General features: G+C 47.7%; 1 long non-coding RNA gene across 2 annotated transcripts; it reads left to right on the top strand.

Annotated features, from left to right (window-relative positions):
- The first annotated feature begins 2,079 nt into the window (after positions 1-2,079).
- LOC117095276 lies at positions 2,080-9,628 on the top strand. 2 transcript variants are annotated; one of them, XR_004441888.1, is made up of 4 exons: positions 2,080-2,092; positions 6,250-6,253; positions 8,157-8,338; positions 9,537-9,628. It is a non-coding gene; the product is annotated as an uncharacterized LOC117095276 (long non-coding RNA). The 2 variants fall into 2 exon arrangements; XR_004441889.1 differs by lacking the exons at positions 2,080-2,092; positions 6,250-6,253 and adding an exon at positions 7,539-7,549.
- Positions 9,629-11,880: the final 2,252 nt, after the last annotated feature.

The following is an 11,880-nucleotide window of genomic DNA, read 5'->3' as shown; positions in this document are numbered from 1 at the left end:
ACTGCGCAGTCTACATGGACATCCTTTCATGGTGATACGACGAGACCTGATCGACTCCTTTTGTTCGCTGGAGTGCTAGGTAATAATAGCCACAGAGAACTCACCTTGAGTGGGCATTTACCATGTGACAGGGTCTGTGCTCCAGGCAGGCTACATGAAGTGGGTCTTAAGGCTTTTTACAACATTTCTATGGGTTGTTAACATTTTGCAAATGATAGAATTGCAGTAGAGAGAAGCAAAGCTGCTTGCTGAAACTCATGGCACGATTCCCGAGAGAGAGAGAACACTTTTAAAACAATTGTTGTTATAGTCAGGTGATTTACGATCATTTGAAGAAATAGTGCATTCAGTGAATACATTTCAGGGTGTGGTACAGTCTGAGAGCTGTTCCTGAAAATGCACTGGGCTAGAGGCAAGGGAGTGGTCCATTGGCCCTGGGCCCCTAGTGCAAGGAGGGAGGTCCCTGGGAGAGGGGGCATGGAGAGGAGGTCTCGGAAGAAACCTTGCAACATCCATTTCTGCTGAGTCAGGTCTGGTTCTTGACATGTACACTTTTCAGATACTTGGTTTTGATTTTTATCATGGGTGACCTGAGCAGCCATGGTTTGAAACTGCCTGGAGATGTGGTCTGGCAGGCCAGTGCTATGCACATCCTTCCCGCTCCTGCAGGAGGGGAGTCATCCTGGGACTAGAGGGCTTCGCCTGTAATCAGCTACCTCATAATAAGTGGATTTGAAGCTGATTTCGCTAGGTCAGGAAATTTTCCATTTGGAAGGAAAACTGATACTTGTTTTTGAGTGTTGCTGAGGAGCCACAGGGTTTAGAGCAGGGACTGGAAGTTTGTTGAGACACACGTGAGTGCACTCAAACATCTTCCATGAAACGTGGAAATAAACACAGTGTTCCAGAGAGGTCCCTGGCTTTGGGATATAAATATTTCTGTAACAGAATGGCACTGGATGTCTGCTGTATTTTTTTCTCTGCTATTTTGGCAAGTTTTATTTGGGTGTATGTCTCCTGTACAGAAGGTATGACATCACTTTTTGCCACCAAATATTACAGCCATTGATGCCTCCTATGTGGGTCACTTTTGTGCCATGGTTTCTTTGGGGAAATTGTAGGTCTCCTACCCAAAGCACATTGCCCATTTCAAGGTGCTCCTGGTTTCTGAACACCTGTGGCAGTGCCTTTCATATGGGTGAAGCCAGCTGAGAAACTACCCCTCCCCAGGAGGTGGGGACTGGTGATTGCCTGAGTGAGGAGGCCGGGGATGAGCCCTGGACTAGAACTTGTGACCGACTGCTTTTCCTTCCCCTCCTCTCCCTCCTATTTTCCCACCACCCCCCCTTTTTAAAAATTTCTTATTAAAAATTAAAGAATTATTTTGGTTTCCATTATTCACTATTCCTTGCTAATCATATGCAGAGTGAGCCTGGGACAGTGGAAAGGAAAGTTGTGCTTGGCTTCAGATGATCCTACCAGCCCCGCATTGAGGGGCTTCCGCCAGGTGGCATTGTCAAGTGGTGTTGTGGAGGTTCTGCTTTGAGTCCTCAGCGTTAACTAGCAGAGGCAGATGGTATTTAGTCCTGGCTAATGTTGAGGAAGTTGAGCTCAAAGTAGCTAAGGGAACTTCCCAAAGTCACATAGGAAGTAGCAGAGTAGAACCAAACACAGATTGTCTCTGAATCAGGCAGGTTGTCTGATTCCAAAATGGGCTCTTCATTTTTGGAGGTCAAAAAGCTGAACAGACACAGACATTTCTTTGTTTGTTTGTTTTTTTTTTGAGTTAGAGTTTCGCTATGCTGCCTAGGCTGGTCTAGGCTCAAGCTGTCCTCCTGCCTTAGCGTTCTGAGTGCTGGACTTACAGGTTTGTGTCACCACACCCAACCGAACAGACATTTCTTGAAAGAAGACATACAAATGTCCAAAAAATATGTGAAAAAAATGCTCAGTATCACTTTTAATCATAAATGCCAATCAAAACCACAGTGAGGTATCATCTCACCTGTTAGGATGAGTATTATCAAAAAGACAAAAAATAACAAGTGCTGGCGAGGATATGGAGAAAAGGGAGCTCTTACACACTGTAGGGGTTTGTACACTAGAGCAGCTGGCTGGGCGCGTGGTGCACACTGACATCCCAGCACTTTAGGAGACCGAGGCAGGCAGATCACCTGATGCCAGGAGATTGAAACCAGCCTGGCCAACATGGTGAAACCCCGTCTCTACTAAAAACACAAAAATTAGCTGGGAGTGGTGGATCACACCTGTAATCCCAGCACTGTTGGGTGGCTGAGTTGGGTGGGTCACTTGAGTCTAGGAGTTCAAGACCAGCCTGGCCAAGGTGGTGAAACCCCATCTCTACTAAAAAATACAAAAATTTTCCCGGTGCAGAGGCGGGCACCTGTAATCCCAGTTACTCGGGAGGCCAAGGCAAGAGAACCACTGGAACCTGGGAGGCGGATGCTACAGTAAGCAAGCCGAGATTGCACCACTGTACTCCAGCCTGGGCAACAGTGAGACTCTGTCTCAAAGAGAAAAAAGAAAAAGAGTAAGAGTAAGCTAGGGCACCCACTATGGCAAACAGTATGGAGGTTCCTCAGAAAACTGCAAATGAAATTACAGTGTGATCCAGCAGTCCCACTACAGTGTAGATACCCAAAGAAAAGGAAATCAGTGTCGGAGGGGCATCTGCACCTCTGTGTTTCCTGCAGCACTGTTCACCATAGCCAAGACATGGAACCAGCCTTGGTGTCCAACAGCAGATGATGGATAGAGACTATGTGGTCTTGATACACAGTGGAGTACTATTCAGCCATAACACAGGATGAAGTCCTGTTATTCTCAGCAACGTGGATGGAACTGGAAGATATTATGAAATAAGCCAGGGACAGAAAGTTACACACCACATGTTCTCTTATGTGGAGGGCAAAAAAGAGTGGATCTCATGGAAGTTGGAAGTAGACAGAGGCTCCTAGAGGGTGAGAAAGGTGGGGGAAGAGAGAGATAGGGAGAAATTTGTGAAAGGATACAAAATTATAGCTGGATAGGAATAAGTTCTAGTGTTCTATAACATAGGATGACTATAGTTAACAAGAATATATAGTTTCAGGCTGGGCCCGGTGGCTCATGCCTGGAATCCTAGCACTTTGGGAGGCTGAGGTGGGTGGATCACCTGAGGTCAGGAGTTTGAGAGCAGCCTGGCCAAGGTGGTGAAACCTTGTCTCTACTAAAAATACAAAAATTAGCCGGGCATAGTGGTGGGTGCCTGTAACCCCAGCTACCAGGGAGGCCGAGGCAGGAGAATAGCTTGAACCTGGGAAGCAGATGTTCAGTGAGCTGAGATCACACCACTGCACTCCAGCCTGGGCAACAGAGCAAGGCTTTGTCTCAAAAAAAAAAAAAAAAAAAGAATCGATCCAGATAATTGGAGGAAGGGTGTTGAATGTTACCAACACAAAGAAATGATAAATGTTTGAGATGGCGGATATGCTAATTTCGCTGATCCCATACATTACATGTATTATAACATCACTATGTGTACTCCATACATATGTACAGTACACAATTATGTGTCAATTAAAAAAGAAAGAGCTGAACTTAGATTGGAATGGCTATGAAGTAGCTAACTTTTTCATATTTTCGATAGAGACCCTAGGCATTTATTTTAAGTAAACTACCCTTGGCTTCAGGAAATGTTTAGTATTTGAATTTTAGCCTTGCATTTTATAATACGGAGAGGTAAAACTGTAGGCTTGCTTTAGATCCAGTCACAGGGGTTTGCTGTGATGACTTTTTTATGTAATAAGGGGGAAATATACCTTAATTAATAGGTATACATGTTCATTTTTCTCCCTCGTACACATTTTTAGTTGTTGTCCAGGCATTGTGATACTTATGTAAACAGTATGCAATATCTTAGGTAGGAATCAGAATTTTAAGGTAAGAATACTTAGAGTTATATATTTTGCAAACTTTCAAACTGGACATTTTACATGTCCATTATATAACTGTAATTACATTTTCAAAAAGACAATATCTGTCTTTAATATGGATGATGCTCTAGCATTTTTTTTTTCTTTTTTTTTTTTTGGAGACAGGGTCTCACTTTCTCCCAGGCTGGAGTGAGTGGTGCAATCATGGCTCACTGCAGCCTCAGCGTCGTAGGTTTGAGAGATCCTCCCACTTCAGCCTCCCAAGTAGCTGGGACCACAGGTGTACAACACCATGCCCAGCTAACGTTTAAATTTTTTTGCAGAGACAGGACCTCCCTCTGTTGCTCAGGCTGGTCTGGAATTCCTGGGTTCAAGTGATTCTCCTGCTTCATCCTTCCAAAGTGCTGTGATTGTAGGCATGTGCCACTGCCTGGCCCCATATAAGTGGGATGATGACTTTAGCCTAGGAGTTCCACACCAGCTTGGGTAACACAGCACAAGATCCTGTCTCTACAAAAACTAAAAAATTAACTGGTCATGGTGACCCCTGCCTGTGGTCCCAGCTACTCCAGGAGGCTGAGGCAGGAGGATAACTTGAGCCCAGGAGTTGAGGCGGCAGTGAGCTCTGATCTTGTCATTACTTTCCAGCCTGGGTGACAGAGTGAGACCTTGTCTCTTAAAAAAAGTTACTGGCTACCTGATTATTCATAGGAAAAACACCTGAACTCTGATCTAAACCTCATACCCCGTACAAAAATTTACTCAAAATGGATCATGGACTAAAATGGAAAATGGAAAATAAAGATGAAGAGAGGAGCTAGAGACTGGGAGAAACTATTTGCAAATCACATGTCTGATAAAGAACTCATATCTATAATATATCAAGAACTATCCAAATTCAGCAGTGAAACCAAATCATCTACTTTGAAAATGAATAAAAGACCTGAAGAGACATTTCAGATAACATACAAGCACATGAAAAGATGTTCAACATCATGAGCCGTCAGAAAAAAATGCACACTAAAGCCACGTCACTATACACCTATCAGAATGCCTAAAATAAAAACTAGTAAGAAGACCAATGCTGGTGAGGATGCGGGGAAACAGGATCACTCACACTTGGCTGGTGGGAATGGAAGATGGTACAGTCATTCTGGAAAACAGCTTGACAGTTTCTTAAAAAACTAAACGTGCAATTGCCATAGGATGCAGCACTCACATTCATGGGCAGTTATCCCAGAGAAATGAAGACTTACGTTCACACAAAAGCCTTTATGTATCTGTTCATAGCGGCATTATTTATAAAGGCTAGAAACTGGAAACAGCCGGTGACTGCTCAGCAGGTGAATGGTTAAACACACTGGTGCACTCAGGCCCCAGATACCACTCTGCAGTAGTTCATGACATCCTTGTTCATCCGTCTTTCAAACTAGAAACCACCATCATCTTTAATCCCCTTTTCTCCATCCTGGGTCTGAGTGGACTTCATTTTGCATTTCTCTCCAATGCATTTCCCTCTGTCCTTCTGGTTGTGCCTCATGCCTCATTTGAACTGTTGTAAGAGCCACCGAATTATTTCTCTGTCCTCATCATGGAATCCTTTCTACACTTCATGCCCCGCATTGCCATTGGAACAATCTTTCCAAAACATGAACAAACTAACTTAAAAGAAATATCCCAGGTAGCTTCCAAAGAAGTCTAAGCTTTCTGTTAGAAGTTTTACTTCTTGTCTATAGGGAACCCCAGGACTGTAGAGAGGTGAATTTGCTGTCTGCATTTTAAGATCAGGCAGAAATCCCTGGAGGGGCCCATGTGGAATAGTGGTACAAATACTGGTTCTGGAATCAGAAGCCCTCATATCCTGGTTCTAACACTAGCTGGATGTTCTTCGGAAAGTTTTGGTTTCAAACCTCAGTGTGAGGAAGTATAGTCAAGGGATCACACAAGACTGCTGGGAGGACCTTCTGAGATGGAGTTTCACTCTTGTCACCCAGGCTGCAGTGCAATGGCACGAACTCGGCTCACTCTAACCTCTGCCTTCTGAGTTCAAGTGATTCTCCTGCTTCAGCCTCCCGAATAGCTGGGATTACAGGCACCCACCACCATGCTCAGCTAATTTTTTGTATTTTTAGTAGAGGGGTTTCACCACGTTGTCCAGGCTGGTCTTGAACTCCTGACGTCTGATGATCCACCTGCCTTGGCCTACCAAAGTGCTTGGGATTACAGGCATGAGCCACTGTGTCTGGCGACTGGGAGGCTTTTGCAGTAACCCAGAGCGCTATGATGAGGGCTGGACCTGGTTGGAAATGATGAGGAAGGTGAGAAGTGGTTAGGTCTGGCATATATTTTGAAAGGAGAGTTTAAATGGGTTGGATGACAAGAGAGAGAAAAAGAAGTTTTAAGGATGATGTCAAGGATTTTGGCCTGAGTAACTGGAAGACGAGAGATGCTGTTATTGGGATCAGGAAGAGTATGGGAGGAGTGGGTAATAGCAGGGATTATCGAATACGTGTTTTGGTCATGCTAAATTTGAGGTCTAAAAAGAGATGTCAAGAAGTGTTGGCTGGGCGTGGTGGCTCATGCCTGTAATTCCAGCACTTTGGGAGGCTGAGGCAGGCAGATCACCTGAGGTCAAGAGTTCGAGACCAGCCTGATAATTATTAAAATCCATCATTGATGTTTACTAATTAATCATATTATTACTCCTAATACCGCAGAGGGTGTACACCTACCTGTGATGTCGTTCCTCATATCCAGGGACAGAGAGCATGATTTTAGTTTTAATATTGCAGTAGGTGTACACTCACCCTGTGACACTGATCCTAATATCCAGGGGGATAGAGGATGACATGACTCTCAACATAGCAATGAACGGACAGCCACCCGGTGATATTGCTCCTCATATTCACGGAAGAAGCCTATGCTATTACTCCCAATATCGCAGGGTGGACACAGCTCTTCTGTGATGTGGTTCCTAGTATCCGGAGGGGGAGAGGATGATAACAATTCCAGTATCGCAGGCTGTGTTCCCCTGCCCTGTGATATTGTTCTTAATATCCTGGAAGGGAGAGGATGATATGACTCCCCGTAGAGCAGGAGGCGTACATCCAGCCTGGGATATTGTTCCTAATATCCATGGAAAGGAGAGGCTGATATTACTCCCAATACGGCAGGGGGTGAACATCCACCCTGTGATATTCTTCTTCATATTCCAAGTCTGAGAGGTTGATATGACTCCCAGTATCGCAGACACTGTACACCCCGTGTGATACTCTTCCTGATATCCGGAAGGGGAGAAGATGGTATTAATCCCCATATCGCAGGAGGTGAACACCCACTCTGTGATATCTTTCCTAGTATGCAGGGGGAGAGGGGATAATATTATTCCAATATTGCAGAAGCTGTACACGCTCCCCCCGTGATATTGTCCTTAATATTCCAAGGCACAGAAGACGATGTTACTCCCACTATCCCAGAAAGTGTACACCCCCCAGTGATGTTGTTCCCATGATCCAAGAGGGAAGAGGATGATATGACTTTCAACCCCTGCCCCCTGCAATGCTCTTCTCACCCTGCAACACCGACACCCAGCTCAACCTGACGTAGGACCAGAAGTGCTGGCTGGGGGTGTTCATTGCTTCTCTTTTCTCTCTTGCCAGACTCAGTAGAGGAAGCTGAGACCGCTTCTGGCTTTGGGAGAGGCCAGGGAGCCTGTGGGTTTGGAGCCTGGTTGCATGAGAGAAGCATGTGTGGGAACGCCAGGGCCTGGCTTTGAACCCCATTCTCCCAACATGATGCTGAGTGTGGCAGACATGACACTTGGCTTTGCTCTCAGGGTTCCATCTGCGACAGGGGCTACTTGTGCCCCTGGCCTCATCAACTCAGGCTGAAGGCGGCCCTGGTACTGGGCAGAGGGGCTTTGTGAAGCAGAAATAGATGGCCTGGTACAGGGGGCGAGCCTGGCTAGGACCTTGGCCCTGGGAGTTGTAAAGAAGGCCGGCGTCTACCATGAGCATCTGCACCAAGCTGTGTCCATGTCACAGTGTGCTCGGTGTCTGCCCTGGCACAGGTGCATGGCCTGTCTGCGCTCAGGCTCCCCACCTATGGGGCCCAGGTTCACAGAGGTGTGAAAGAGACAAGCACAGCGCAGGGGCCTCCGAGCCCAGCCAGCCTCGCTTCGATGCTGGGAGGCTGACATCTTCCATTTTGTCTTCTGCCCAGGCAGGCTGCGGGCCGTCCAGCGGCTGTGCTACTTCTACAGCGTCGTCATGCCCAGCGAGGCCCAGTGTGTCCTCTACCACGAGCTCCAGCTCTCCCTGGCCCTCAAGGTGACCGACAAAGTGCTGGGGGGGGCAGTTCCTGGAGACAATTAGTCAGCTCTACCTGTTCCTGGGCACCGAGCGGTGAGGGCTGGCTTTGCAGTGGTGGGAGTGGGGAGCGGGGAAAGGGGGCTGGGGGGTGCAGAGCAGGGAAGAGGGCACAGGGAAGCTGGCCCAGGGCCCCATCAGCCCCTTCCCTTTGGATCATTTGGTTCCTTGGCATCAGATGCTTTGAGCTGGTGGGCCTGGGGTCGTCCCAGGGCTGCTGCTAGCCCGTGAGTCCCAGCTTGAGCCTCTCTTGTTGGGTCAAAGGTTATCTCAACCCCAGCAGAGGCAATACGTGCACTCTAGGCTGTTCTTCCTACTATGGTGGCTTTTGTCATCTGACCTCTGCCTGCCCCGAGTCTTCACTCCTGGCCTTCATCTGTCCCCTTAAATGTGACCACAGCAGCCACCTGTGGCTTCTCTCCTACAGAAGACAGAGCCAGTTGTGTCACCTGCTTCCCTGGGGCGCAGGGTTTCAAGGTCTCAAGTCCCATAAGTGGCCCACTCGGCTTCCCCCGAGCATTCTGACCTGGTGGGGTAACCATGGCCCTGGCCACCCCACACACAGCTCCCGGTGACATTGCTGCAGTCATACCCCTTCTAGTGTCAGACTTACCGAGAGAGCAGGGAAGGAGCCAGATTCCATGGGGACCCGGGAGACTGGCTCCAGTCTTGGCCTCAGGTTCACAGAAGGAAAATGGGCCAGTGTGCTGGAGCCATGTTTCTCAAAGTGTAGTCCTTGGACCAGCAGAGCAGCATCTATGTCACCTAGGAGCTTGTGGCAAGTGGGAGTTCTAGGTCCTGCCCCAGGCCTGTGGAGCCGGAAGCTCTGGGGGCAGGGCAAGCAAGCTCTACAGACAGGCCTCCGAGTGACTGTGATGCCTTCACACCTTGAGAACCATCGGCCTAGATAGCCTCTGAACACTAGTGGCTCCTGGTGCATCTGGAGAAGACACAGGCCATGTCTGGGAGGCAGGGGAGATGGACTAGCACACTCCTCCTGCCACAGGGCAGCATGATGCTCGATTCCCTCAGAAGGATGTCCTTCATCTTTTCCATGCCGTGTGTGTTCACCCTGGCCCTCCCAGCAGCCTGGGAAGGGCAGAACACTGCACACACAAGAGGGCCGTTCCCAGTCCCCACATTCCAGATTCATCTGTCACCAGACCCACGGGAGGAGGCAGACTGGTTCCAGGAGGATGAGAGCCCTTGTTCTGACACCTGTGTCTGATTCCAGGACCTGCAGATCCACTCTGGACTACACCAAACAAAGTCCGGGGATTCTCATTCACCTCCAGAAGAAAGAGGAGGCGCATGCCTGGCTGCAAGTAGTGAAGGGCTTCTACATCCTGCGGCAGAGCGAGCTGGTGGACCTGTACATCCAGGTGAGTGGCAAGGGAGGCAGGAGGGCCTCTGTGCTGTTCACTCTCTGTCCATCCATCCATCCATTCATCCTTCCAACATCTATTTACCTGTTCATCCTTCCATCCATCCATCCATCATCCATCCATCTGTCCATTCATCCATCCATCATTCATCCATTCTTTTATCATCCATCTATTCACCCGTCTATCCATCCATTCACCTGTCCATCCACCCATCCATTCATCCTTCCATCATCTATCTGTTTACCTGTTCATCCTTCCATCCATCCATCCATTATCCATTCATCCATCCATCCATTCTTCCATCATCTTCACATACACCTGTGGGTCCTTCCATCCATCCATCCATCCATCCATCCATCCATCCTTCCATCATCCATTCGTTCACCTGTTCGTCTTTCCACCCACCCATCCATCCATCAATCCATCCATCCACCCATCATCCATCCCTCCATCCATCCATCCATCCATCATCCATCCATCCTTTTATCATCCATCCATTCACCTGTCCATCCATCCATTCACTTGTTGGTCCATCCATTTACCAGTTCGTCCATCCATCCATCCTTCCATCTGTCTTTCCATCATCTATCCAACTATTTATCCTTCTATCCATCCATCATCCATCCATCCTTCATCTGTTCATCTCTTCATCCATCCATTCACCTGTTTGTCCATCCATCCATCCATCCTTAAATCCATCTTTCCATTATCCATACATTCAGCTGTTCATCCTTCTATCCATCCAACCATCTTCCATCCATCCATGATCATCCATTCACCTGCCCATCCATCCATCCATTCATTCATCATCCATCCTTTTATCATCCATCCATTCACCCGTCCATCCATCCGTTCACCTGTTCATCCATCCTTCCATCCATCCTTCCATCCATCCTTCCATCATCCATCCATTCAACTGTTCATTCATCCATCCATCCTTCCATCATTCATCCACTCGCCTGCTCATCCTTCCATTCATCCATCATCCATCCATCCATTCACCTGTTCATCTTTCCATTCATCCATCCATCATCCATCCATCCATCCGTCCGTCCATTCATCATTCATCCATTCTTTTATCATCCATCCATTCAGCCACCATCCATCCACCTGTTCGTCTGTCTATCCATTCATCCAACCATTCTTCCATCATCTATCCATTCACCTATTCATCCTTCCATCCATCCATCATCCATCCACCCATCTATTCATCCATCCATCCAACATCCATCCATCCTTCCATCATCCATCCTTTCACCTATCCATCCACTCACCTATTCTTCCATCCATGCATCATTCATCCATCCACCCACCAATCTATCTATTAATCCATCCCTCCATTCATCTGTTTATCCATTTGTTTATCCATACATTCATCTATCCACCATCTATCCATCCATATGTACATACATCATCTACCCTCCACCCATCCATACATTATCTACACACCCATACATACAGACATACACACATCATTCCAACCATGCACCCACCCATCCATCCACACATCCATCCACCCATCCGTCCATCCATCAATCTGTCCATCCATCCATCTGTCCATCCATCCATCCAAGCATTCATCTATCCACACAGCCCTCCATACATCCATGTGTCTATACATCTGCTCGTCCATTCATCCATCCATCTACTCATTCTTAAGCCACTGCTGAGCACCTGTTGTGTGCTTTTTCCCTCCCTCCAACTGGTTTCCTCACATCCTCCCCCAGTGGCCAGCATCTTTTTCCTGAGGGCAGAGGTGTGGCCCCTCACAGTGCCTAGCACCTGCTGGTATACAGCACATGCTCAAAGAATGGGACCACTCAGTTAACACACAGAAGAACTTGCTCCAAGCGACACGTGGCACATCTCCTTACAAAATGAATCTATCATAGCGGCTGTTTTCAGAGGCTTTCCCTAACAGTGTGATCTGGAACAAATTGTAAAGCCCACGAGCCTGGTGAAGCTTTCATTATTGAGCACCTGCTGTATACCTGCTTGAGCTGAGGAGAAGGATCAAGAGCTCATGGCCAAGAAGGGACCAGGCCCACCCACAAACACTGTTGATGTGTGGCCCTGAGCTGCGACAGGGATGTGGCAACGCAGAAAGGAACCAGGTGATGGGCTGCCAGCAATCTGGGGGCCACGGAGATTGTTTGAGTGCTGCGGGGGGAGTGGGCTAGGGCTATCCCTGGT

This window comes from Trachypithecus francoisi, unplaced genomic scaffold (assembly GCF_009764315.1).
Source record: "Trachypithecus francoisi isolate TF-2019V2 unplaced genomic scaffold, Tfra_2.0 Lachesis_group13, whole genome shotgun sequence".
Lineage (NCBI taxonomy): Eukaryota > Metazoa > Chordata > Mammalia > Primates > Cercopithecidae > Trachypithecus > Trachypithecus francoisi.
This window is presented reverse-complemented; position numbering and strand designations above follow the sequence as displayed.